This window comes from Pinus tabuliformis, chromosome 7 (genome assembly GCF_031772625.1).
Source record: "Pinus tabuliformis cultivar Carrire ecotype Pingquan chromosome 7, CPIR1, whole genome shotgun sequence".
In the NCBI taxonomy this organism is placed as follows: domain Eukaryota; kingdom Viridiplantae; phylum Streptophyta; class Pinopsida; order Pinales; family Pinaceae; genus Pinus; species Pinus tabuliformis.
The window spans coordinates 519,556,974-519,562,423 of NC_142293.1; positions in this window are offsets into that span (position 1 = coordinate 519,556,974).

Genomic DNA, 5,450 nt, shown 5'->3' on the forward strand with positions numbered 1-5,450 from the left:
ATTATTTATTTTTTAAATATAATTTTAATTTTTAATATAATATGCATACCATTATATATACAATACTTTGAAAAATAATTTGTTATAAATATTAAATTGTTGTTGTTTTTAATTAAATCTATAGATAAACTTCTCAAATATATTGATTACTAGTATGAATCATCATTTTGAAGTAAGGCATCAATAAAGTAACATCTCTTTGTTCTCCATTACAATCGCTTTTCTCCTTTATCTCTTCATCATGAAATTCTCATCATGGATGACACAAATTAGAAAAAGCATATAAGGTTAGACGACAATCAAAGAAATGTGAAAACACTCTTCATTTTCTTTTGTTTGTTGAATTAGTTAAGCATTTCAAATGGGGATTTCCTCTTGAACACGTGCTCACTTCATTTACAATTGTGAGTAGTATATTGACAACTAAGGGTTGTAATTAATGAAGAATGCTCATGTAAGTTATCCACTCTTGGCATTTTAGCCTCTAGTTAGCATAAAAATTTATGCATCATGACATTCCAAATATCAAAAGGAAAATGAACCTAAGTGCTTTTTTAGAAGAGACTTAACCAGAAATATAAAATAGGAATTTAGTGTTTGTAAATGAAATGAAATGTAAGTGTTTGGCTGAAAGGAGCCCGATCTCATCTAAATACATAACTCATTCAAAGAACAAAGAACATGGTAACACCAGAGAAACACATTATCAAAGATATTCAAAGCATATTATGCTTTGGATGAGGTCAATTCTCTTATTGTTTATTTTCTTCTCTCGGTTTGTGCACTTTGCAGATTGGTAATTGTCACAATGACTTCTATGTGTCTCTTCCTTCTACCTTACCTTCCCTTTATAAGTTTGAGTTGATGACTAAGTCTCCAAAAATATAATATCTCTTCAAGATCAATGGATAAGATCAAATCCCAACAGACAGTGAAGATTACATCTAAATCACTATGTTATTATATTACATTTTATTAGACTTATATCAACTCCAAAAAATTAAAAGGCTCTTCACTTTAATAATTGAATTTAATTAAAGTGAATTACAAGGATAAAATGACTTCAGATGACTTCCCGCTCATTCGACACAAAACTTGTGCAAAAGTATGCATTTGAGCTACAAATATCAACAAGCAATGCTTTGCAAGCTCTCTCGAAAACAAGTGTTTTTATAAACACATCCCTATAACAATTAAAAAAAATTGAGCATATCTCTCCATGAGTTCAAAAATATCATCTTGCGATTAATCCCAGCAAAAGAAAATTGCCACACCTTCTTGATAAAAATGAAATCAAGGAAAAGATGATGATGGGGGTTTCATTTTTGAATGGAAATGCATCATGATTGCCTTTGTATTCCCCAATTTTTAAGATTCTTTGCAGTTAATACTTATCATGGACCACTACTCGATAAAAAGTGTTAATCTTAGGTAAACCATTGTTGTGCCAAACATGTTTCCATAAATTGGATCATTAAGAGAAAGGCATAAACATGATTTAAGTTTGATATCCAACTTTGACGGAGCAATCGAGTTGACCCCAATCTCTTTGATCAAGAACTAGTTGACTTCCCTTAGATAGGACTTGTTGACTTCCTATGGTATCCATATGAATACAATTGGCCTTTAGAAGTCACATATGACCCCACTGGCCAAAAAATAATGGTGTGAGAGAAATATTTTATAGTTGTAGAAGTTATTATAAAAACCAATTAATTTTGATTGGAAGAAATATCTTCCAATTGTTTAAGCTATACTAAGACACAAGTTTCATAAAACTTATTCTAGGACACTACAATCATCCAACAAACAATCAACCACTCTTCTCTTAAGTGAGACTTGTTGACTTCTAATTGTGTCCATAAGAAGACCCCCTTAGGTGGGACTTATTGATTTCATCCTCTCTTGGATGGGACTAGTTGACTTCCAACTATGTCAATATGAATCCTTATAAATGAGACATGTCGACTTCTAATTGTGTCCATATGAGGCCTTCTTAGGTGGGAATTAGTTGAGTTCCTACTCTCTTGAATGATACTTGGTCATTTCCAATTGTGTCCATATGAAGAGACCTTTTGGTGGGACTTGTTGAGTTCTTCCTCTTTTGAGTGATAGTTAACTTCCAATTGTGTCCATATGAAGACCCCTTAGGCATGACTAATTGACTTCCTTAAGAATCATGGCAAGAAGGAAGTCATAAAATAGTGTAGTATCAAAGAAATGTTATAGTAGCACCTTAGATGAAGCATTATATAATAATAATAATGATAAGAAAACATGATGTCGACTCAATTTTAAAAAGTAATAGAAATAATAAATATATCTCATTTTTTTGTTATATTGTAATTTAGATTTTATTAATAAAATTACAAACATTTTTTTTCCAACAAAAGTTTATAATATACATATTATATTAAAATTAATTCAAATAATAATAATAATCCATATTCGTAACCATGATAGGATATTTCAACATATAATTGTTTTTTCTCAATCAGTCTACTCTTATTATTTATACAAAAAGTGTTACAGCAAGGCAGCTGCCTTGAAAATTCTTGCCATGAAGTTGGCATTTTACAAAAATATGCTTGACCTCTGTCCGCGGCAGACCTACAACAGTGCTTTTAACTCCCATAAAACTCAAAATTGACACACAACTATCCATCGCTAAACATAAACAAAACATTAACTGACAGAGACCTGAAACATACATTAACATCGAGACTCAAAAGGGAGGCGAACTCCTACTTCAGTAGCTGCACAAAACGGAGGCACGGGCTGGTTCATTCGTCCTCTGAGGTATACGGTTCCTCAACGACCCTACACCCAAATTGAGCTGAGTCATCAGAGTCGGACAGATGGACCTCTGAACCTGAAGGCTCTCCTCTTGCTGGTGCGCTCGGACCTGCGTTGGCTTCATAATTCACCACAGAAAGGCCTCCTATGACCTGGTGCTGGTTATCATTCGGATTTGCCGTCCTCTGATCTGCAGGAACCCAAGGATGAGCCGCTCCCAAACCCCGGGCATTCTCACACTTTTCAAATGTCACCGAGACTATGAAGGAGGAGTTAGCCAAAGAACACGGGATGCGAAAGTGGGCAGTGGGATGAGCATTATGCTCACAGTCATCAATTCTAACTCGGCCTCTGCCCCTGCCTCTGCCACTTCTGGTGGCTGGATGATTGAAGCGACCAAATTCCAACGCACTCGAGGATGGGTCCGAGGTGGGGGTGGACCGCTGATGGGTGGCGCGACCGCGGGAACCGCCTCGCCTACTCCCCATTCTGGGCCTTTCACGCGGCATTATGTTATGCAGAGGCTTGACAGAGGAGCGAATGCACAGAGAGGGATGACAAAGAAACGAGTGCTCAGAGAGAAGCGGAAACGGAGCCCAGACAAGTCCGTGAGTCCCTGGAACCAGAGCCAAGCGAAAGACGAGGATTGAGAAAGCTCTTGAGCCGAGCGAAGGATTGACGAGCAGAAACGAACTAACAGAGTGGCTCAGGGAAACGCTCAGAGCAGCGACCTTTATGGAGTCGATGGCCTGCGACGGAGCCGCGGGAGTGACAAACATATTGAGAGCCATTGCGCAAATAACCAGGAGACTGAAGGACGAAGTTAATGCAGCCATTAATAGAGTTGTGCGAGACCAGCTCGCCAACCCATAACTGTAACCCGTGGCGCACTTGGGCTGACACCTGCCCACTCGATGCGCCTCCAACGTACCCTTTGGCCCGTCAATCACCCACATCCGGTATATTTCAACATATAATTAATAAACAAATAAAGACTTAATAAATTTAATTAATAGACATATAGTTAAAAGTAAATGTAGAATATTTTAAAGGTAGTAATTGAACATGATAAATGCAAACTACACATACAAGATAATTGTTTTTTTTTAAGTGTTCAAGATTATGTGACAAAGTTCAAAGGAATATAAGTGGCTTGGTTGTAATTGCATAAGTTTACGTCTTGCATGATTTAAGGCATTTGACATAACTAGCCTCATGGAAGTTTTTCTCATTTTTTGTAGTTATGTCAAAAGGGAAGAAAGCACCACTACTTGACCTAGATGACTTGTTCATGGACATGGTGTTGCCACCAAACACTCCCTTGAAACATACATATTCCTCCTCCTACCATATACATAAGGATGTCGAACCTCCACAAATTATCACTAGTGGGTAGAGGGACTAAGGAGAAGAAAACAAGGATTTCAATGTTAAGATCTTGTAAGGCAGGAACTATAGAAGAATTGTTTCCATGCAAAGGCATGCTAAATAGCTTAATGGGTATCCCAATGTATAAGTCCCACCTTCCATATTGTTGGTAGGTCTCCAATGGTTGTAAGAATTTGAAAAAGTGCATGATTTTCATAACTTTGTGAAAGAATGGTGGCTTCCTTTTCGAATAACCATGAGAAATTTACGTTTAATCAAAAACTTGTGAGCAAAATTTTAACACTGAGTAGTGCTCATGAACCACTTATATGGGAGAATAAACAGTTGATATATATGGTTTTAAGGTAGATTCAATCATGCATGAGGTTCTCAATCATGGGACAATATCCACTTAGGTAGACCTCATATGTAAAAACCTTGCTTGATGCATTCAAAAGGCTAAAACACTCATTGATGACAACAGACCTAAATATTATGGATTACATATGTGATTGCTCAAACTTCTCTAGTTTCAAACCCACCTAGAAACCTTCCTTTTCATCCATGCATGCTTACTTTCAAGGCTTGTGGATAATCCAATATAAATTGCAGTACTTGGTTATATGTGACTTTGTCCTAGCTCCCATATATGGAAGGATCCTTGTAAGAAGTGACCACACGTTTCTCCAAAGACCATGGAGGTGTTGAAGAAAATCAATGAATGATTACTATTGGAAAAAGTTGCTAGAAAATGGTGAATAAGGTTTATGTTGAACCTCACACTTCACCCAAGCAAGTGCTAGTTTGATTAATAATTTGGGAAATAACCTTCTAAACTATATTCCATGGGGGGGAAATGATGATGAAAAAGAGTAAGAAGGAGCTTCAGCCCAAGATGTCAATGAATATTGAATGATATGAAACCTAAAGTGGCACAAGAGGAGAGTTTAGGATTGGATTTTCAAGCATAGAGTCTTTTGCTTAGAGATTTTTAAGGTAAACTCTCATCAAGTGGTTAAGAGGTTCTTTGTGTATCAATCCTTGGTTTGGAGATTGAGTCATTAGAAGAATGAATAAGAAGGAATATATAAAAGAGCTTCAAGATACATGAAGGTGTAATTGAGAAGAATTGTGCATATAAAAGTGCTCTCATATGCACCTTAAGTGGATCTAGGGCCATCGATTAAGACCCCTGTGACATTTGGCATTATATTGTTGCATCATTAAAAAATTGAAGCAAAGCTCCTAGGTTTGAAAATAAGTCCTAGCAATCAATATATTAGTAG